The sequence below is a fragment of the Sphaerodactylus townsendi genome, linkage group LG03 (genome assembly GCF_021028975.2).
Source record: "Sphaerodactylus townsendi isolate TG3544 linkage group LG03, MPM_Stown_v2.3, whole genome shotgun sequence".
In the NCBI taxonomy this organism is placed as follows: Eukaryota; Metazoa; Chordata; class Lepidosauria; order Squamata; family Sphaerodactylidae; genus Sphaerodactylus; species Sphaerodactylus townsendi.
In genome coordinates, this window is record NC_059427.1 from 119,030,660 (window position 1) to 119,053,589 (window position 22,930).

Sequence of the window (22,930 nt, forward strand, 5' to 3'; positions counted from 1 at the left end):
GCTTGCTGCTTTCATAAAATTGTAAAAATCTATTTTAATACACTTTTGATTTTATTTTATTCTCTTTCTTCCTTTCCTATTGCGTGTTCTGTGGGAGTTTGGTTTTTGAGCTTTTCCAAGTCACATTTTTTTCCAACTCCTTTTCAGTTTATGTTACAATATTGTGCAAACCTTTTTGTGTGTGTGTGTAATGGGTTTTTTTGGCTGCTGGTAAATTGCTTCACGGTCCCCTTTGGGGGAGAAAGTGCATAGATTTGTTTAAAAACATTTCTCACTTTTCAGCATCAAAACATAAAAATTCCATTCTCCAATATTTTTTTTTAATCTTATAATTTCTAGCCATGTATGCTGCTTTGTTTTTATTAGATTTATAACCTGCTTTGCAATTTAAACCCATAAATATAGATCGTTCAAACAATGGTAATAAATATTGTTATTGTACTAGTTTGCTGAGCTCTGGTGGATGAAAGTAACTGCAGAATTTGCTTTAGGAGAGGAGAATTTGAGCCTTTGTGGGAAAGTTGGCATCCTTCTGTGGCTAATACACTGGAACTGTGGAGTAGACGATTAAAAGAATGGGGGCCTTCACCCTTGTTTCAAACCTGTTTCCTTCTACTGCTCTCTGAACTTTGTTGAAACCTGGGACCATAGTAAGTACCAAACTGCATGAAACTTTTTGTGTGTGTGTGTGAGTTCGACCCAGGAACCTGGTGGGCCACTGCGAGTAGCAGAGAGCTGGACTAGATGGACTCTGATCTGATCCAGCTGGCTTGTTCTTCTGTTCTTATGAAACCTGGACCTAACTAATTAAAAACATACTGTTTAGTTGGGTCCTAAGGCAGCTCTTTTGGTGAGACACAGCAGTGAGATTACTGACTGATATGCCCTAGCCCAGGGGTCGGCAACCTCCAGTTCAGCCCCTCCACTCACCTTTCATTCCAGCGCTGGGAGGCGGAGGCACCAGGCAGGGAAACCCCCTCTGCCCAACAGAGAGGCAGCTGCCTGCTCCATGGGGCAGAGGGGGGATGGCATCTGCAGCCTGCCCGGTACTGCTGCCTCTCGCTCTGCGGCGCCCTCAAGCACAGAGCCGCCTCTGGTTTGGCCCCTCCACTCACCTTTCCTTCCAGTGCTGCTCTGGAGGACTGGAGGGACATGCCAACGCTACCCTCCGACCTCCAGGTCACGCGGAGCCACAGTATAAGGCTGAAAGAGCCGCATGCCACTCTGGAGCCGTGGGTTGCAGACCCCTGCCCTAGCCAAATTCATCAGGTGCTGTTTTAGTCCCTAGTTCCTAAAGCAGGTTGATCTTTTGTTATTAAAATCAGGCAATTACATAGTTATGTGGAATTTGTAGCCTACTGTTTCTGCTCTCTCTTCATTTTGCTGTAGACAGGGGAAGCTGTGGCAACATGTAGAAAGGCTGAGATGAGGGTGTGAGTAAGCCCCCAGTTGGCAAGAATGGTTGCTTTTGATGTCTCACTGGCAAAACTAATTGTGGCTGTACTGCTTATTACTAATAAGTGCTACTTATTACTAATAAGTTCCAGAAACCAAAGCTGCATAATGCCCTTCATCAGGACCAACCAGAATGACACCAGACCATGTAGAGTCTTCTGCCAGAATGCTTCATCAGACTGGCTGTTAAAAATAGTAAAGAAGTCACTCTCCAAAAGCAGTTTGGGGACAGAAAATAATGATAAACTAAAGGCTTCTAGTTTGTACCCCTCAAGGCTTCTTGCCTGCAGACTGGATTGGGGTCATGTTTCACCTTTAGCCTTCTTACAGTTTCCAGTTGAACTTAAAAACTTGTAAGTTGATGAGATGAAATTTTAAGTGTCAGGCTAGTTTGTTTGGGGTTGGGGGGGTGCTTAGTGATTGCTTTTCCAGTTAGTGTGTGTTGCTTTTATAATGTTATATTTTCTACAGTCCAGTACTTATGAATTGCTGTGCCTGTAGAGAAATGTGGCCACCTTGGTGCTACAGCATTTATGCCTTGTGAAATTGTACTACGGTTGAAGCAGGATCAGGGAAACACAACTGCTGAAAAAGGAATGTGGTTTCCTTATCATATCAGACGTTGTAACTGAAAAAAAAAAGCCTTGTGTAAAGTTGCAGCAATTGGTGTCTGCCACTGAGGAATATTTTCCCCATAGTTTTGCATATGCATCAAAAAGCATTTGTGATAATTGAACTGTATGGCGGAAGCCTGTAACAATTAAGTAGCAAAGAGAACACAGGCCAGTTAGTTATTTATGGAAATGCTGACTATTGACAGCCAGTTCAGTTGGAGGGACCAGAGAGGTTTGTTTGTGGAAAAGGAGAGCACATGAATCAATATGGAGTGAACTGCTGTGCAGCTAACCATGCCTTCTCATTGGGGGGCTGGGGAGGTGGAGGAGAGAAAGGCAAGCCAGTCTTCACCCCTTTCAGTTGGCTTCAAATGTGTTTGTGTGAGTGCATGTATATATTACAGAAAACCTTTGTTGGCATTTAGCATTTCTATATTTGTTAACATAACTTCAATACTATGTTCATTACTGCTTCCAAATACCTACCACTCTTGCACATTATCTTCTATGCAATCTTCTTTGGTTTAACCAAGAATGATCATAAGGATAAAATGAGAATGGGACTACCCACGACACTTCCTGGAGGAAGTGTAGGATGAAAGTCTGATAAGTAAAATTGGTATAATATGTGGTGATATGGAAATCCTTGCAGCAGTATTTCTTCTTGTTTGACAATATTGGCCTGTGTCCTACCTTTTAAGGGCATCCTGCTTTTTAAGGAGATCCTATCTTTTAAGGTGAACCTACCTTTTAAGGGGATCCTATTGTACAGTCCTGCCTTGATCGAACTCACCAAAATGGCTTTCAAATTAAAAGCACCCATAATAAAAATACATCTTAACTATCTGAAACCAACAAAAGAATATCTATATTAAAATACAGCAAAAGTATACTTTCACACACACAAAAATTGAAACAGCAATTGAAACATAGGACAAGAAGGAAACAAAGACTTCACCTGCTGGTGGATGATGGCAACAGAAGGAAATAGTTGAGTCTTTCTTGTGCAAGGGGGGAGTTCCATAGTTTTGGTGCTACAACCAAGAAGGCTATCTCATGGGTTGCTGCTTGCCTAATCTTAGAATGAATGGACACCTGAAGTAGGACTTCAGAAGATGGCTGCAATGTTCAGATAGGTTCATAAAGAATGTGGTGGTTCTTCAGGTATGTTGGTCCCAGACTGCATAGGGCTTCTTTTAATCCCCTTTGGGGATTGGGCGGTATAGAAATCCCATAAACAAACAAACAAACAAACAAACAAACAAATAAATAATACCAGTACCTTGTCTCAAGCCTGGAAATAGATTGGGATGCAGTGTAGATGGGCCAAGACAGGAGCAGTATAGTCCCTATGACCCATTCCAGTTAAAATCCTTTGTATAGCATTATTTATTTATTTATTTGATTTAATCCCCCACTCTCTCCCACCAAAGTAGGCTCGGAGCAGCTCACAACATAAGTATATAATACAATTACATAAAATGTAGATACGAAATAGTAATCTGAAATAGATGCTGCACCTATTAAAGTTTTCAAATGCTTTTCAAGGGCAGTGCCATGTAGAGTACACTGCAGTAAATTCTAAGGCGATGCCTTATTTTCCAGATCAGACCTTCTGCTCACCAATAGCATGTCTGTCTTGTTGGGACTAAGCTTCAGTTTATTAGCCCGCACCCACTTCAAAACTGCCCCCAGGCACTGCTTCAGGATTTCTACAGCTTTTCTGGGAAGGAGCTGTCAACCCAGACCACATCTATGGCTAACCTCACCCTTCTCTTACAGGGTTGTCGTAAAAATTTAGATAATGTTTGAGATTACCTGCATAGTATAAAGTGCTGTATCAATGTTTCTATTTACCCACCTGTGAAGTGGACCTCTATCCCTTAGAGTACCTCAGAACTTTTTGTGTGTACTTTGATCTTTAGAATGAAGAAATGAGAATGGAATGTGAGCTTTCATGATCCACAATATTTATTTCGCTTGCCTTCCTATGACAAAAGACTCCTAGTAGATTACAGTGTCTGATTTAAAAAATCCAATGAAAGCACCAATAGGAAAACAAAATACAGCATAAAGTACCAACATCAGGAATGACAAACCTTCTAGACTTAGTCCGCTACACTGTCAGCAACTCATCCAATCAGTAACAGATGCCTAAAAGATTTGCCTTGCATTACATTTCTGAAAAAATGAAAAAGGTGGGAGCCTTCTTGACAGCTTGAAGCAAACTGATTCATCAGATCTGATTTGGGGCAAGATGGGGTTTTTTTACATTGATTAACTGGCTGAACAGAGCAACTTCAGTGGCACATATCCAGGTAGGCAAGCCCTCAAATATGTGGGTTTCCAGGCCAGGAAGTGCTTTGTAGGCAATAACCAGCTCTTTGAATTAAATCCAGAAACTAACCAGCAACTGGTGAATTTTTAAAAATTAGATTTGTTTCTCACCCTTTCCTGACTCACCCAGGCTCAGGGCAGCTTCCTACAGTCCACAGTATAAATATAAGATAAAAATTTAGTAGAAACATACACAATTCAATGTTGATACACTGTAAACATCCTATAAACCAGTGGTTCTCAACCTTCCTAATGCCGCCACCCATTAATACAGTTTCTCATGTTGTGATGACTCCCAACCCTAACATTTATCCATTTTACAGATGGAGAACACTGATGCAGAGAGTCTTAGGCGACCCCTGTGAAAAGGTCATTCGACCCCCAAAGGGGTTGCAACCCACAGGTTGAGAACCGCTGCTATAAACCTAAGTAAGACTAAGAAGGCATTACCCATATCTAATTCCATTCTACATATTATATTAAAGTCAATGTTTTTAGAAAGAATCAAAAACCCAACTGAAGGAGGCCAATGGAATAATAGGGAGTGGACTCCCTATTATTCCATTGGTCTCCTTCAGTTGGGTCCAGCAAGTTGCTGTATAATACAGTCACTGCCCTCAACCATAAGCTATCTCTGTCTCACAAGCCCTGTGGAACTGGACCAGGTCGCACAATTCTTGAGTCTCATTAGACAGAATTCACTAGCCAGGGGCTACCACTGAAAAGGCTGTGGCCCTGATTGAGGACAGTCAGATAATCTTTGGGTCAGGGTTCACCAGGAAATTGTTCCCAGCCAAGCACAAACCTCTCTGGGGTGAGCGGGTGGTTGTATATCTTGAAATGCTAATTCACTGATGTTGTATTTTTGTGGCAGGTTGTTGACTTGACAGCAGTGGTCTTGCACACTCTATACCAACTGAAGTTTCCCAATCATCTTCAAGGGATGGCCCATGTAAAACAAGTTACAGTAGTTTCTTTGCTAGGGTCATACTTGAGGGCTTAAACTACAGATTGTCACCAGCAATAGGTTTTTACTTCATTGTGATCCAGCTATCTTTTTAGTGGTTGCAGCTCTTGTAGGTGAAATCCACACTCACTAAAAATCAACTACACAAAAGCTGTACCCACTAAAAAGACAGCTGAATCACAATTATGTTTCCATTTGAATTAAGAAAGTTAATGAGCAATTACTCTTCAGCAGAATGTTGGCTATTCACGAGGCTGAATCATAAATGTTACAGCTTGATAGAGCATTTGACCTACTTATCTGCTAAGCCTTGTGGCTTTCCCAGTTGTGGAGTTCACTGAGTAGTTTTGCATCAATGGTAGAAATGTTGTCTCCCTTTTAGACCTCATTTGTTTTGTGAGCCATATGAAGAATGGTTCAATTTTGTCCAGGAAGTAGACAGTCCCCATAATACTTGTTATCTTCTTTAAGGGAAAGCTAAAATGTGCATTTATTAGAAACTCCCAAATTAAATTTTAAATCCACATTCTGCCAATTGTACTTCTTAACCATAGATCATGAATAACTAAAGGATTTGAATCACTCTTTTTGGTTGAATGATCCTCTTTAGAGAGAACCAATTGTAACTGCAATTTTTTATTTAAAAGTGTACAAGTTAATTTTTTTAATAAAAGCAGGTGAATTTACAAGCTAGCTTTTTGTCTGGTGACTGTGACCTCAAGAAGCTCACATGGAAGTGGGGAAGGAGTCATTCCCTACTAGGACACAATGTGTTCTTCATCCTCAAAGCGTAGTCCTCCTTTACCAAAATGGGGTCCCCTTTCCAACTAGATCTGTCACTTATAAGCTTAAACTCCCCCTTTCAAACTAGGTTTATCACTTATAAGTTTAACTCTCCCCCCCCCCATGCTCACTTATGTGTTCTTGCCACTGTGCAGTTTACATTATTGTGTTGTTTAATTTTGTTTAATTTTTACAGTTGACCAGGTGCTTTATAAGCATTGTTGTATTCCTGGTCTTTCTACCACTTTACGGTAAGTGGTTGTTGTTGTAATACCACATGTCCCTTCTACCTTCCTTATAACAATTACAGGAGGCTTTCCAAGAGGCTTCCAAGTCCAAAAGACCATAAGTCAAAAGGCCTACTGTGTGCCCATATGAGTTGCCTTGGGTGGGGAGCGGGGGGGGGGGGGGAAATAATGGTGATCTCTGACTGGTAGGCTAATGAGGCTAAGGCAGAAGTGGGAATTGATCCCAGCTGTACTGAAACTCATCTACACATGTTGTCATAGAAACACTTCCAATTTACCAGATTGTATTGAGGTGAAGGAGCCGTGTGGCGTAGTGGTTAAGTGCTTGTACTGCCACTCACACGGTCAGGAGTTCAAGCCCCCTGTGGGTCAGATATCCTGGCAGCTGGTTCATGGTAAACTCAACCATCCATCCATCCCTTGGTTGGTAAATAAGTACCTAGCACATAGCTAGGGGTAAAGAATAGCCGGGGAAAGCAATGGCAAACTACCGCACAAAAACGGCTTGCCTATGAAATCACTGCTTGCAGTGGAACCCCAGAGTCAGATGCGACTGAAGGGGAAACTTTACCTTTATTGAGGTGAATGAAAAAACTCACCCTTATTGCCCACCAAATTTTAAACAGATCAGGTGGTTGCACTCTGTGTGTAGCTGCTTTATTCTTAGAACTGCTGCAAATGGTACACATTTTGGAGGCAAATTACTTCTGGCCGGGAATTAACTGGCAGCTTGCATGTAAACATTTGCCCACAGTGATCCTGAGTGTCTGTGCTTATCTACATGTGATCTGCTCACTCATTCTGCATAGTTTTTTTTTAAAAAAGAGCCGACCTGAGTATGTTCTGTAAAGTAGCCTGCTCCTCTCTGTTGAGATACCCTAAATTATTTCAAAATATCTGTCACACTATGATGTGGGATCTCCTTTTCCAGGAGCTCCCTAGTGTGTACAATATTAGAAGGACAACTCAGCTCATCAGGGAGTTTGATAAACATGGGCATCTTCTCATGGCTAAGGGTGGTGGTAGGTTTTGAATTTTTAAAAGGAGGCCATGGGAGAGCCTGCGTGCTTGGAAAATGATCTGTAAGGCATAAAGTGGAACATGAGTTTGAAGGAAACTCAGCTGCTCCTGCTGGAACAGGCTTGGCACACGGCTTTTTGCTGTGAAAGGTTTCTCTTCATCAGTTGGTGCAGCTTACAAGACTTTCTTTGCTGGGTAGACAGACTGGTATTCTGTGTGGTTGGGAAGGGGCTCGGCTGCAGGGTGTTTTTTTTTTTTTTTGAGAAAAGACCACAGCTATGGGAACGTTAGAGTACATGCTCTAACTGTAATGTTTGTCCTCTGGCTTTGTAAGTGAGCTGTGAAACATCAAGCTTTCCCAGAGAGTCCACACATTGCATATGAAATAGAGTAATTCCACCTCAGAACTGTAAAGCTTTTGTAGTTATGTTCATTTAGCAAAGAGAAAATGCACTGTTCGTGTTTTTGAGCCTGCCAAGTGCATGAGCCAAATGATCAAGTTCTTTTGATTCGGCAGGATCATTATCTGACACAGGAGAAATTGTGAGAGAGTGCAGCATTGGCAAGGTAATATTTGTGCAGTTTTTCCTTGCTACTGCCCCCATGATTACGTGCTTTCGTACACAGATAATTATTTTGAAATGCACTCAAATATATCCTTATTCTTACACCAGGTGCAGATGTTCCCTTTCAGTCTGACGCAAAGCCTGGGCCGTTTAAAACTGTTGTGGCTTTCTGAGGGCCAAAGTCTAGGAAAAGAGCTGGTGAACTTCCTGGGAAAATAGCACCTGCAGCTGCTGATCTAATTTTCAAACTGTCTGTACCTATACTGCATATAACCTGAGCCGAGCTAAATCAGGTTATGAAGGGGTAAGGGAGAGAGCCCTGTCACCTGCAGCAGTCATTCTGTCTCAGAGTACGAATAGATCTTGAAAGTGCAACTGGGTGGTGCCAAATGTGTTGCAATCCTCTTTTCTAGCTGGTCATGCTGTATTTCTGCAATTCTGCTGCTGCTGCTGAGACAGCCCCAGTGCCGCCTGTCCTGGTAAATCATAATGTGCTGGGAAACCTTCTCTTCTTTCGTGACAGGAAGCTGAGTCACCACAGACATGACATTGTGTATGCTCCAGCAGCTAGTTGCCTACAAAACTGTACCCGTCTGCCTGTTTTCTTTGGTGTTCCTTTGAAACAGCTGGATCAAGTATCAGAGGTAGTGTGTCTCAGTCAAATACCTCATTCAAATGCTTACTTCATTCTGGAATAGCTGTTGATAGGTGATTTCTAGGGAAATTGAGGGAATCTTCCCCAGATAATTGAGAGGTTTGTCAGAGAGGATGCCTTGCCTATGAGACTGGTTTCAGTGTGCTGTTTTTCCAAGGGCTTGGATAAATTAAGTTGGAAGGGATACAAGATGTGTAGGGATCTCTTTGCATGAAAAAAAAGTCTATAGGTAGAAGAGGGTAGAGAGCTAGTATTCTGCTTGTTACAGTTTGCACAAGAATTGTTTCTTGAAACAGTTTCATCAGAACAAATCCTACATGTTCATTTTGAGTGTGGTGTTTGGGATACAAATGTACTAAACCTCCCTCCTTCCAAGAAGCTCAGGGTAGCTTACATTTCTCTTTCCTTTTCCATTTTGTCATCACAACAACCCTGTGAGGTTGATTAGTCTGAGAGTATGTGACTGACTCATTATCACACTATCAATGTGCTTGAATGGGGAAGTGGAGTTTTGAACCTGGGTCTCCTAGAGTCTAGTCCAGTGGTGGCGAACCTTCGGCACTCCAGATGTTATGGACTACAATTCCCATCAGCCCCTACAATTGGCCATGCTGGCAGAGGCTGATGGGAATTGTAGTCCATGACATCTGAAGTGCCAAAGGTTTGCCACCACGGGTCTAGTCTGACACTCTAACCCAGGGGTAGGGAACCTGCGGCTCTCCAGATGTTCAGGAACTACAATTCCCATCAGCTTCTGTCAGCATGGCCAATTGGCCATGCTGGTAGGGGCTGATGGGAATTGTAGTTCCTGAACATCTGGAGAGCCGCAGGTTCCCTACCCCTGCTCTAACCACTTCCCTGTCTAATGAATAGGTCTCCTGTTTGAGGCCTCTATATGAGTTTCAACATAGCCTTTCCTTTGAACTTTTACCTCCATCTGTAGTGAAGGCCAACATGCTTTCATGTTATTCTACTATAGCAGGTCTCTTTGGACCATTCTGTAAGGAGCTTTTGCAGTCAGAGGGTGATGGCCATGCGATTGGGCAGTGGCAGCTGCATCTGACTGCTCATCCCCTCCAGCTGCCTGGCAGGACTGTGAATCTGTGAACAGAATGTAGCGATGGAAGTTTCAGATGTGGCTGCTCCCTCCCTTTCCCCACCACTAAAGCCATGCAACAGCTGCTAGACATCCACAACAGAGCCCCCAGCAGGCTTTTGCATCTGCCTTCTCACTTTCCAGTGGGTGGGTGTTCTTTGGCACACCCTCTGCAGAGTGGGAAGGAAGACTCATAGCCCATTTGTGTATGGTTGGTTTGTCTTTAAATTCTCTCCGTTGTTCTCTGTGAGCTCCCAACTTTGGCATCTCTCTCTTGTTTTCCCCCTTTTGGTCCATGACCATAATAGACTGGGGAATGGTATGAGTTTTGTATGAGGGCAGATGCTCACAGAAACTTTGGTTAATGCAGTCAATCTGCCACCCCCCCACCCCCACCATTCCTATTTAAACCAAGGAGCGTTACTGCTTGCAGTGGAAACATTTTAGTGGCTTCTTCTCCATGATGTGTGGTGGTCCTGATGTCTGGACTCCAATGACATACAGTTACACTGAAACACTGCCTAAGGGGCATTCCTGCTATTTTTTAACAATGTGAACTAATTGAGAAACTGTGTCCTAATTCAAAGCTGGAGGAGGTGTGTGAGATGTACATGCACATTCGTTCCCATTTATGGAAGCTGACAGTTTTTGGGGTAGGGGAAGCAAATTTGGTAAACTTTTTAAAGATGTAAAAGTATAATTTAGTACAGGGGTGAAAGACGTGTGGCCTGGGAGCCAGAGCCAGCACTTTGACAGGGCTTATCTGCCCCACAAGCCAGCTGAGGCAACCCCCACTCTCATTCCAGATCTGCCCTGATGAGTCCCCTGCCAGCTGGCCAGTGAAGGCACCCACCCAGCCCCCTTCCTGATCTGCCCTGATGAGCCCCCACCTCCTGGGCCCCCAGCATGGCCCAGTCACTTCATGTCATATCTGGCTCTTGTAACCAATAAGTTCAACACCCTTGGTTTAGTATGTTGAGCGGCTTCCTAAAGTTGGATTTTAAAACTGAATTTGAAGAGGTTTTTTTTTTAATTGTAGAGCTTTAGAATTTCTTTTGTTAGGTGTTGTGAGTTCTTCTAGTTGGAATGCATTTATTAAATAAAGATTTGCGTGACTTCAAACTCACAAAAGATTTTGTTTTGACTGTGCTGCACATCAGGGCATCCTGAAACTTTCTTCTGCCATGGTCCCTTTCTGGGGAACAACTCCGCATGAGCTTTCTCAAGGGAAACTCTGCCTAACAAGTTGAGGCCTACCTGGGTTATAGCCTTCCATATGCATTATATCAGTTGTCAGCATTGAATAAGCCACAAGAGGGAGGTTGTCTTCTTGCCATGAACTGGAGGAGACCCCCTTTTTGATCACTTCAGGATGAAAAGGAATAACAACCGGTATAGCCAAAATGTTTGACATTTTTCTAATAAATATAGGCATTGAGTACCACTAACAACAAATAACTAGTGGATTTTTTTAAAAAAAATCTCACTACTTTGTAAATGTGCATTTTACAATTGGGCCTCACTGGTTAACACTACAATCACGTGCATGTTTACTAAGAAGGAAGTCAATATGTTCAGTGGGGCTTGCTTTGAAGTTCACATGGGATTGCAGACTCATTAACAGGCTAAATACCAAAACAGTTGGCAATGCCCAATGGCTGGAATTGATAAGAATGTCAGAGTAAGACAAGTTGACAATTGGGGAAGATGTTGGTGTCCAGTTTTTCGGACTGATTGCTGAAATGCAGGGCATGAAGGCTTGTAATGGCTAGTTCTCTAAAAAAGGTAAGTAAGGTGTGACACATGGGCCTCTTTTCATGTTTCAGTTGTTCTAGATTGAGGAAGGGGCAGTGTGCAATGGCCACACGTGCATGCTTGCAAAATGTGTGTTGCATGTGTCTATGTGATAATTTTCTTTAAAGAGTTGAAATCTAATTTTATATATACTTGTGTATGTGAATGAGCAACCATCAGAAATTGATGCCCATGAATCACTTGATATTTGCCCAATGCCATCTGGATCCTAAGGTCAGCTTTACTTTCGGCCTTCCCTTTTTCACTTGCTCCCTGGAAAGGAGCTCCAGAGGTTTGGCAGACCTTGGAGGAATAGTGTGGTGGTCAGCAGTCGGAGGAAAGAATTGCCAAAAAAATTGCTCTCATCTTGTGTGAACCAAAATGTCCTTCTGCTTGCAGAAGATGAGTTGGGATCCGACTCAAGACTTTCAATAGAGGCACTTCACATATTCATCTGAGAGTTATCAGGTGAGTCAAGAAATGTACCTGACCCATGAGATGCTTCGTAATGTTTAGCCTTGTCAGCTGATAAGTATTATTTGATTGTAAAGTATCTCTTGCTTTGCTTCCTGGCAGGTCAAGTGGTGTATCTTTACTGAATAATTTGCTCAGATTTTAACTTTAGCAGATCAGGTTTTACAAGATTGATGTGAATATAATTTCAAAAGATGCTATCTTGCACGTTCAGTGTTTTTTTCTTAATTGTTAACAATATCATTTAAGAAACACCAGGGAAGATTAATTTGATGGAAATGAAGGTATCTTCCTCCCTTCCTTATGTCCAGCCTGAGAAAATAAGCTTGGTACCAGGTCATTTGTGGTACTGTTTCTTGTTTTGAGTGACCAGCACTATTACAAAGACATTGTTCTAGTATTGAATGTTTTTTTGGCTTAGTCCAGTATTTGAGTTGGCAACTGTTGAGCAACTGGTCAGCACAGATCTTATTATAGCCTGAATTGTGTGAAATGTGGGGGTGTGCATGAGAGAGAGAGCAAAGGTAATTCTGCAGGCTGCTTCCTTGCATAAAACAAAGCCCTAGATAACATGTTCTTCTCTGCCTTTCCATTTTATTGGTTCAAGTTAAGCTATAAAGTTGAAACTTGAGTATTTCTCCAATCAGAGTTTTATTTTATTGTATTGATTTTTTCTCTTCAGACTTATACCAAAATGAGAACAGAATGCTTGTAGTTAACAATTATGTTTATCTTGTGCACCAAACATTGGCTGACAGCCCAGAGACAAGTGCAACATTGGATGCTCTGAATGGATTAGACTCTGGCAGTTTGTGGTCTATTTTTTTTCCATTTTGCATTTTTTGGGTGCAACACGTAGGCGAAGAGCTGGGACTAGCTTCTCAGCAGTGCAGCTGAGCTAAGTATCCCCCTCCATGCTCTTCTTACCATATCTGCATAGTGACGTGGTTTGCCTCCAGTGAGGAAGAGTAGAAAGAAGGTCTAGACCAGTGATGGCGAACCTATTTGAGACTGAGTGCCCAAATTTCAACCCAAAACCCACTTATTTATCGCAAAGTGCCAACACGGCAATTTAACCTGAATACTGAGGTTTCAGTTTAGAAAAAACAGTTGGCTCCAAGGCATGCGGTATTCAGGAATAAGCTTGGTGGTAGTCGGTGGCTTTGCTTTGAAGCAACCGTGCAACTCTTCTAACAGGTGAATCATGCCCCTAGGAGGGTTTACTCAGAAGCAAGCCCCATTGCCAGAAGCCAAGCTTACTCCCAGGTAAAGGATAGTGCTTTAGTTCTTCACATGAAAATCCGCGGGGTTTAACAGCTTAACAGGGTTACCTACCCTGCTTCCCCTAAACTAGGTCTTAGGTTTAATGCTAATTGAGCCTAGTGGCTCAGGCCAGTTTAGATGTGTGTGTGGGGGGACTCTGTTTGCGCGTGCCCACAGAGAGGGCTCTGAGTGCCACCTCTGGCACTGGTCTAGACAATCAAAGTGATTCAGTAGAAAAAGTGGTCAGGGATCTTGACAAAGACCCTGTTCTGCAATAGAATTGAATGTGTGGTGGTTGGGTGGCTCCATGCAGGAGTTCAGAAACTGCTTGCCACAAGCCATGTGATGCTTCAACCCTTATTTGCTGGACCAAGCATTGTGCTCTTTTTTGCTAGCTCCACAGCATCATGGTCTATGTGGCTTCAGCTGTGAGGCTGGATATGTACTAAAATTGTTACCTGTATGCTGCAGATTGGATCCTGTTGACTTGCCATATTCATAATTTGTGGATTGTTTTAGCTCAGGTATTTATTTTAATAGATTTCAGAGTGTACCCATATCGCTCTCCAGTACACCAGTTAGCTTTGAGTCCAGGAGCAACTTGCAAGAGTTTCAAATGCTCCCTTTGTCAGAATGTCTGATGAAAGGAACTTTGACTCTTGAAAGCTTATACCCCGAAACTCTGGCTGCTCCTGACTCAAAGCTTTTAATTCATTTCTCTGTCTGTGGCTCCAAAATTCTTCTTGAGAATGCTTACATTCCAGTTAAAAACAATCTGGAAATGTAGTACTGCAACAAAATTGTCAGAATAGCTTACTAGCCAGTGAAAACTCCCTAAGATGTTATAAAAAGACCCACAACATAAAACCATACAGATGAATCTGGTAAGCGATGGCATCAAAATGAGAGTTCACAATGTAAAATCAGGACAGGGAAATCAAGTCAGGGAAAACTCTAGCCCTGTTCACCGGTTACTGTAAATGTATATTAAGGCATATAGAGACAATATGTATTCTCTTCACAAATGAAACTGGGAATAGTATCTGGATAAATGTGTGGTTTCAGTTACATGTTCAGCTAAACATGTGTTGGATATAACAAAAAATATTCAACACTTGCATAAAGAAAAATAAAAGTGTATGCTGTAGCCCTGTTTGCTTGTTAAAGTGAATGCATGTACATCCTCATGCATATGTTGGTACATGGATTGTACATGCATTCACTGTAACTTTGAACAGGGCTTCTGGAACTAAGAGAACGCTACAGAGAGTTATTTTTACCAATATGTCATTCTCTGGCCTATAATAGCCACATTTTTCACACTAACCGGTTACTTCCTGCTTCACCCTTACCAGGAAGATTGCCTTCCCTTTTTTCCCTTCCTCACTAAGCCTTCCTTTGTGCTCTTATCTGAACTCCCGACTCTTGTATTTGCATGTCCCAACCCATCTGGCTTTAAGGATCAAAATCACTCACTGAACAGCAGTCCTTCCTCTGTCCTGTAATGAGGCTGCTCCAGGGAGGAGCAGCAGCTGCCCCAACAGTCGAGTGTGGGTGGGAACCAGACAGTTCAAATGTGGGTTGCCTTTCTCAAAAAAAAAACGTGCTTTCACATCTAAACAGCCCTCCCATTTCCTTCCTAATCGAGCAGCCGTTGTTGGGCAGTGGCAGCTGGCTTCTTAACTTTCTTCTGTTTAGTAAGGGTTTGCAATGGGGGATTCTTTGAAGTGTCTGCATTCAGAGCAGATATTGTAACCATAACATAGAGACATCTGGAAATGACTCTGATGACTTGGCTCTGGTGTGGCTGTTGAATGTGAACCTCTTCAGATCTTATACCTGCTGGGTGGGGGTCAGAAGTCCCAGGGGGAATTTTCTGGCTGTGGTCACCATTTAAGTGGAACAACAATTCAGGATTCAGCTGAAGATGGGGAACTGCTATGCCCATAGAGTGCCTTAATATACAGCCTGTCTCAAGAGGGTCACCCATTGTGTCATTCCCTGCCAATGCTACCATTTCCAGGAGGTGACTGTGCAGCAGTTCCCTGTACTGAGCACTATAATGATGCTGCTCTGGCAGCAGTTGCATAGAAGCAAATTCCAATGTGTGATCCCACTTGCCATGTGTCTTCTTGGCTCCCTGCCAAAGAACTTGAGATGTTGGAAGCTGCACTGCCCATGTGTTGGTGATATGTCAATAACACCAAGTTTGTCTTGTACAATACTGCTTGCACTGCAGATTTACAGTAGCTCTCTACACATCACACTCTGCTTGTTGAAACTGGTGTACGTAGAGAGGGGAGTGGGCATCAGTGTGCTAGCCCTGCCCTCTGCAGCTAACTTGATTGCTGGCCTATGAGCACAGAGTATACACATAAGCGCCCTTCCTGTGACTGGGAATACAGCTTTTTCTAACATTCTGCGTCACTGAGATGGAGCATATCACATTATATGCCATGCTCACCAGACAGAGATTGTACCAAGGTGGGAGGAAGGGCCAGTGCACTGATTTCTTCTCATACTTTATGTTGATTTCACTGTGTGTTTGGATACTATCTTGCTGCTCATTGTTTGTTTTTAAAAGTTGAAGTTATAAGTCTATTGGGAAATATTTTCGAAAGTGGTAGAAAGTCAGAACATACCTAGTGTAAGATCTCTTTGATTCCTTCATGTGGAGGAGGTTCTGGTGTCCTCCATTTACAAGTAGTGTCTTAACTGCCTTGGTGCACCAGTGACACCTCTTCTGTGAGAGGCATGATCTGGGGACAGGTGCCCCTGTGTTTGTCTTGGGTGAGCTACTACAGTGTCCTTCGTATGAGGCTACCTTTGAAGACCGTTCAGAGGTGTCACTGGGTTCTGCGTGTAGGGGTGAGTTGGCTTTCAGGCATGAGCCACAGGGAACTGCTTGAAAACATCTTAGGGTGAGCTACTACAGTGCAGTGGTGAGATTGCTCTTCATGCTGTTATTCATTGTGACCCTCTTATACATGAACTTAGAATAGAAAACATAAAATGGTAGCAAAAGTTGCTTTTGAAAACTAACTCTAAAAATCGCTAAGAACACTTTTTAATTTCATTGTAGTGTTAAGCTGTCACCTGCATAACCGTATTCATGACTTTGTGTAGTGTTAGACCATCATAACACGGTTGTACATTATGTTGTCGACCTGCATGACAGCATTAAACTGTATTCACAATGGAAAATCTGGTCATACTGATTCAGGGTTTTAAAGAAAGTGACTTATGTCATCTCTGCAAGTCATGGGTTTGCCACTCTACTTGGGAGCCAAATGGGAGTGGTCGGTCAGTTTCATCCTCATGTTTTCCTGCCAGCTCCATGTTGCCGTGGCTTCATGTTTTCAAATCTTGATGTGAGCAAAAGGCAGCCTCCATGAGAGGGTGCCAAGTGCTGGCTGTATGTATGTTCAGACAGTTTTAGGTGGGGCCTTTGCACAAGAGGTTGGCCTGCTGAAACTCTAGGACTGACGTCACCATGGCTAAGTTTAATCCTACAGAAACTTGGTTTGTGTTGCTGGAGAGAGGGTAGAAATTGCTGACGACTTGAAGGGTTCCTTTGACAAAGCGAGGCTCTCGCCCACTCACTGCTGCCCAAATAGTCTTATCATCGGGAACAGAACCCTGGTGGTGGTCAAGTTTGTGTGACAAAGAGGCTCTTTATGGGAAAGAGACACGACAAAAGGCAAGAGGCACTTTTCTGAGACTAACCCTCAATACGATACACAAAAGCTGAGCTGTCTGCATGTGAGTTTACTTCCTCCGTCGGTTTCTAGACATGCTGCATCAATGTCACTTTTTTGTGGTCTTTGTAGCGCTCCTGTTGGCTGTATTGTACTTCACAATGATGTTGTGCTGGGAAGTCAGGTCAAAGGAAATTGGGGTAGCTTCTTTGTGTTCTGAATAGATGGTCACATTTTGGAATTGATGATACTGGGCATTGGTCATCTTCCTGTGAGGATCGGTTCTGAAGCAAAAGGTCCTTCGATTTCACCAGGAGGCTGGTGCAGAAAAGGGAACATTCTTCCCTGGTCCCCAGTATGACTGTTGAATCTTGCAGTAGGACCACAAGCTCATTTATCAAATTCTTCCTCCAAAAAAAAATTCTTATTTTACTATGTAGTATATTATTTCAGCATGCTTACTTAAAAAAAAACATCCTAGTTATTTGCTAACTTTGTCTGCTATCTCTGTTTAGCAGGAACCGGGTGTGGCTACTTCACAATAATATGTGAAGCTTCTTTTCCAGTGTCAGATACATGTGATTGCACATCCACAACAGTACAAGTTTGGTTTATTGATGGAAGAGGATGCGTGCGTAGATGAGATAAATGGGGATGACTGTGAAATGTAACTGAACATGGCAAGGGTGTAGTCTGGATGTGCTGTTAATCTTCATGGGATTTGTTTTATCTAAAAACCACTTGAGATGACAGTTAGTGTGCTGAAAGTGATAAGGCCCAAATCTTCAGGCCACAGATGCTGAGGAGCACCACAGCTGCAGCCTTCTGGGTGTAGCTATCAAGATCATGTGACTCCACAGCATACTTTCCCTGGCACTTGTCTTGTGTTAAAATGCTTGTGCAAATAACAAGAGTAACGGCAGGTTACAAGTGAAATGTAATCCCATCAACAGCCCTCTGGCAGCAGTGGGGATTCCCACATGTGGCTTCAATAAAAACAGCAGCACCAACAATAATTAGACTTCTAAGACTGACAAAGCAGGCCATAAATTATATTTCTGGCACCACTAGTAAAAGAGGATTAACATGTATTGTCTCTGGATGACACAAGGCCTTAGTCTTTGCCATTTGACAGTCTTTCCTCTGGATTTATAGGCGGAGTGGGATCCCAGCCTGCTGAAACTGCATCTGTGTTGGAATTGTGAAGACAGCAGTTCCCAGTGGAGGTCTTCACTCAGCCTTGTTCAGCTAATGGAGCCAGCGTGGTGCAGTGGTTAAGAGCAGGTGCACTCTAATCTGGAGAAGCAGGTTTGATTCCCTGCTCTGCCACTTGAACTGTGGAGGCTTATCTGGTGAATCATATTAGCCTGTGCACACCACACATGCCAACTGGGCGACCTTGGGCTAGTCACAGTTATTTGGAGCTCTCTCAGCCCCATCCACCTCACAGGGTGTTGGTTGTGAGGAAAGGGATGTAAATCCAAACTACTACTACTACTACTACTACCACTATTACTACTACTCTTCTGCTCATCAGTGGCTGTGAATCCTGGTGTAGTGGTTAGTATGTTGTACAAGGGGTCTCAGAAACCCAGTTTCAAATTCCCTCAGTGCCATGGTTTGCATGGTAACTTTGAAGCAGGCAGTCTCTCTTAGCATGACTGATTTCAGATTGTTGTGTGAAGATAAAATGGAGGAAATGAGAGCTATGTACATTCCTGAGCTCCTTCAAGGAAAGGGAGGATACAAATGTACTAAATACATTACTCAAGTAGCTGCAGCAAAAGATTCCCGTAGTTTAAAGCAATGTGTGGAATTTTCTTTGACATCCCCGCCTTCTGTGTTCTTCAGTTCTGTGAAGTTTTTGCACTTTACTCGCATAAATTGCATTGTATACTAATATCCTAGTGCTGATAATTTCTCTATCTGGGTTCAGGCCCCAACCTGGCCTCTGCCCAAAGACAGTAGCAAGCTTGCTCGTCTTACCTTTCTGAGAGCTGCCACCACCATTGTTGACCAAACTGGCTGCCCTGAGCCAAGTCCCACTGCCACTATCTGCGCCAACCACTCCAAGCTCAGTGCAATCAGTGCCACCAAGGAGCAGGTTTGGCCATGCTGCACCTGGTACTGCTAACACTGGTGCCTTCTTTAGCCACAGCAGGCTACTGCTAAGGCTGGGATTGAGTTAGGGTCCTGACCCTCCACTCAGTCTCGGGAGGACCTGAGAGGGCACCTAAGGCTTGTGTCAGGTCCTTCAGGCAATGTCAGCTACCAATATCAGCTGTTGAGGCTTCAATTGTCCTGGTGCCAGTTGATTATGTTATCAGCTGGCACCAGGGAATCATCATCCTCAGCAAAGATCAGACAATCCCCACCTGGATGGTCTGGCCATCCAGAAAGATTTATCTCCAGATATTCTGGCCAGGGCTTCTTGAGAGGAGACCTATCAAAGCAGGGGAAAGCAAAGATCCAAGGATGAGGTGAGGAAGGTGAGGAAGGTACCAGGGGAAGTCTTTTCCCCCAAAGGAAAACAGTGCTCAACAAGGGAGAAATGGAATAGAAGATACAGTAGGGGAAATTCGGCACAGAATAAATAATGAGGTAATTCAGGAATACATTAATTCAAATCTCCAGGGCCTGATAAACTACATCCCAGGGTATTAAACGAACTGGCAGAACTAATCTCAGAACCACTTGCTATAATATTTGAGACCCCCTGGAGAACAGAAGAAGTCCCAGAAGACTGGAGGAGGGCTAATGTTGTCTTGATATTCAAAAAGGGAAAAGAAGAGAACCCAAACATTTACTGCCCAGTCATCCTGATATCAATACCAGGAAAGATTCTAGAGCAGATCACTAAACAGAGCCTATAATAGGAGGGTGCCCAGATAAATTCAGAAACTACACCTATCAGTTTCGTCAGCATGGCCAATTGGCCATGCTGGTGGGGGCTGATGGGAATTGTAGTTCCTGAACATCTGGAGAGCCGCAGGTTCCCTACCCCTGGTCTATACGAATCTAGAAAGGAATACTGTGATCACTAAAAGGGCACCTGAAGGGAAAAGATGGACCTTGGGTGAAGTAACCCTAGTCCTCCCTGTGTCAGAAACCCTAAAACTTGCTTGGGCTCAGCAATGCTGGCAGGGGCTGATGGGAATTGTAGTCTATAACATCTGGAGTGCCAAAGGTTCACCACCACAGACTTAGAGTATCGGGGGTCTTGGATTCCTGGAGCATTACATTAGAATGAGTCATTCACTTCTGTTCCCAATTGAACCACCCTCACTGGCAGAGTTAATTGCTTTTGGACCTATTTGTCATGAAAGGTCAGAGCCGTTACCAGGTGCTTGATGGAGATTTGTCTTTATTTTACATGGTTGAAGTATCTAATGAATAGGGAGCCCTGTGGTGCAAAGTGGTAAGCTGCAATACTGAAATCAAAGCTCTGCTCACAATCTGAGTTCAGTTCTGGTAGAAGTTGGTTTAAGGTAGCCGACTCAAGGTTGACTCAGCCTTCCATCCTTCCAAGGTCAGTAACATGAGTACCCAGCTTGCGGGGAGGGGTGAGGGAAGAGTAAAGTATAGATGATTGGGGAGGCCTACGGCAAGCCACCCTATAAATATAGTTTGCCTAGTAAACATTATGATGTGACACCACCCCGTGGGTCCGTAATGACCTGATGTTTGCAGAGGGGACTACCTTTACTTTTTATCTAACAAATGTCTCTGACTGGCAGCTGGTGGTGATATTCATTGCAGGAGTTGGTATTAAGTACAGGTATTAAGTTTTGACTATGTTTTTAAGTGTACGTATTGATATTTTGGAGCCCCCTTAGGCACTATGGAAAGGTTGGCTGTAAAATTTTAAAAATAAATTTGCTTGGTTGAAATTCTACCTGAAGTAGAGGAGGACTTGTACACGTGAATCACCCTTCCCCCAGCGATGGCATTGCATGTGTGTCAAATTCCCCGTTCAGACAATAACTCGCTTGATGAGTTCAAGGATTTTATTGCAGACATGAGAAAGACAGCAAAAGGCTGTTCTGGTGAATTGGTGCCAGAACAGTTGATAATATAATGTATCAGTTCCCAACACCCCACGTATGAATCATCACAGCAAATAGTCTAGCCCAGGGGTCGGGAACCCGCGGCTCGCGAGCCGCATACGGCTCTTCCGCCGCTGTTCTGCGGCTCCAGGAGCCGAGCCGCGGGCCCCCTCTTCACCCGCCCTGCGCGGAGCAGGGCAGGCGCCACCGCCTCCGGCGGCCGGGTAAGGCCGAGCCGCCGGGCCCCTCTTCAACCCCAATTCCTGGCGCCGGAGCAGGGCGTGGCGCATCAATTGCCCGGGCGGCCGGCAGGCCGGTGCCGCCGGGCTCCTCTTTCAACCTCGCTTCTGCGCTGAGCAGGGCGAAGCGCATCAATCGCCCGGGCGGCCGGGCAGGGCCGAGCCGCCGGGTCTTCAACCCGCTTCTGCGCTGAGCAGGGCGGATGCGCATCAATCGCCTCGGCGGCCGGCAGGGCCGGTACGCCAAGCCTCTCTTCAACCCGCCCTGCTGGAGCGGAGGGCGGGCGACATTAATCGCCTCGGGCGGCCGGCAGGGCCGAGCCGCCGGGCCCCTCTTCAACCCGCCCTGCGCGGAGCAGGACGGGCGCATCAATCGCCTCGGGCGGCCGGCAGGGCCGAGCCGCCGGGCTCAACCCGCCCCCGCGCCGGAGCAGGGCGGGCGCATCAATCGCCCGGGCGTCGGCTAGCCGCCGGGCCCCTCTTTCACCCGCCTCTGCGCCGAGCAGGCCGCCGGTTGCCCATCGGTATGCCTGCCCTGCAGGCGCGGGGGTGTGTGAGCGGGCGGGGCGCGAAGCGAAAGCAAGTGGGCGGGGAGCGGAGGGGGGCGCAGCGAAATGCCGAGTGGGGTGGGGGGGAGCAGGGGAGGGGGAGCCAAATGGCTCTTTGAGGGGAAAAGGTTCCCGACCCCTGGTCTAGCCTGAAGTGTTGTCCCAGCTCAGGACCTCGGGGCCAGAAAGCAGATAAGCAGCACCTGCAAGCCGAAAAGCTCTCCCCAGCTATTCCCCCCTCCTAGCAAAGGCATTCTGACAATGTGTTTGCTTTTGGGATCCAGGAGATAGTCTCCACCTACTTTTCTGCTTCTTTTGGGGGAGAGGAAAGTTGCTAACCCTAAATTTCTGGTTTTAAAAAAAGATAGGAAAGAGAACTTGTTCACTTACCCTTTCTGATACTACGTGCCGATCTAGCAGGATATCAAGAATAAGCACAATTTCTAAGTGCTGAATGGTGTTTTCTGAGCTTTGTCCAGTTGTCAGCATTTTATTAATGAGAAATAGCTGTAGGGTCCACTAAATGAGCAAACGAGTTGCTGCAGCCTGATCATGTTTCACCTAATAAACTGCTTTATCATAACCCCTTCGTACTGTTTTCTGTAATAAAATTGCTCTAATGGTACATTCTGCCTGTCAAGATAAATTGCATAATAATCCCTTTAAAAGGTGCTTTTGTAAATAATGTGACTGGAATTTTTCATGAATTAGAAAACTTCAGTACATTCTCAAATTGCCTCAAGAAACATGAGGTTCTGTTGCTGGGTTTGTGGTACTTAGAAGCATGGTTGTTCACTCTTTAGTTCACTGTCTGATGTTTTCTTTGCTGGTAAAACTTGCTACTGAAGAGGCCTTGTTTGGTCCATATTATGTTTCAGTGCATTTCGCATCCTTCATTCCTACTTTGAAGAAAGGGTGTGGTGGTCAAGCTTCTGTTAGATCGGCAGACTTGCATCCTGAACTCATGAAACAAATTTTATTCTGATTTCTCAGTATTCAAGGGAAACAAAAATGTAAGCCATAACTGTATCCTTCATGGCCAATTGTTGTTATAACATAGCCTGTTTTACTTTAACTTTATAGCAGCTTGGATTGAATCTTGCAGGATATAAATGCAAATCTCACAT

General features: G+C 44.1%; 1 protein-coding gene across 1 annotated transcript in view; it reads left to right on the plus strand.

Annotated features, from left to right (window-relative positions):
* Nucleotides 1-508: 508 nt before the first annotated feature.
* The window catches only part of RHBDF2 (rhomboid 5 homolog 2), a 74,924-nt gene continuing 52,502 nt past the window's right edge, over nucleotides 509-22,930 (plus strand). Inside the window, 1 exon segment of the mRNA XM_048492037.1 lies at nucleotides 509-650. The gene's annotated coding sequence lies outside the window, so the exon portion shown is untranslated.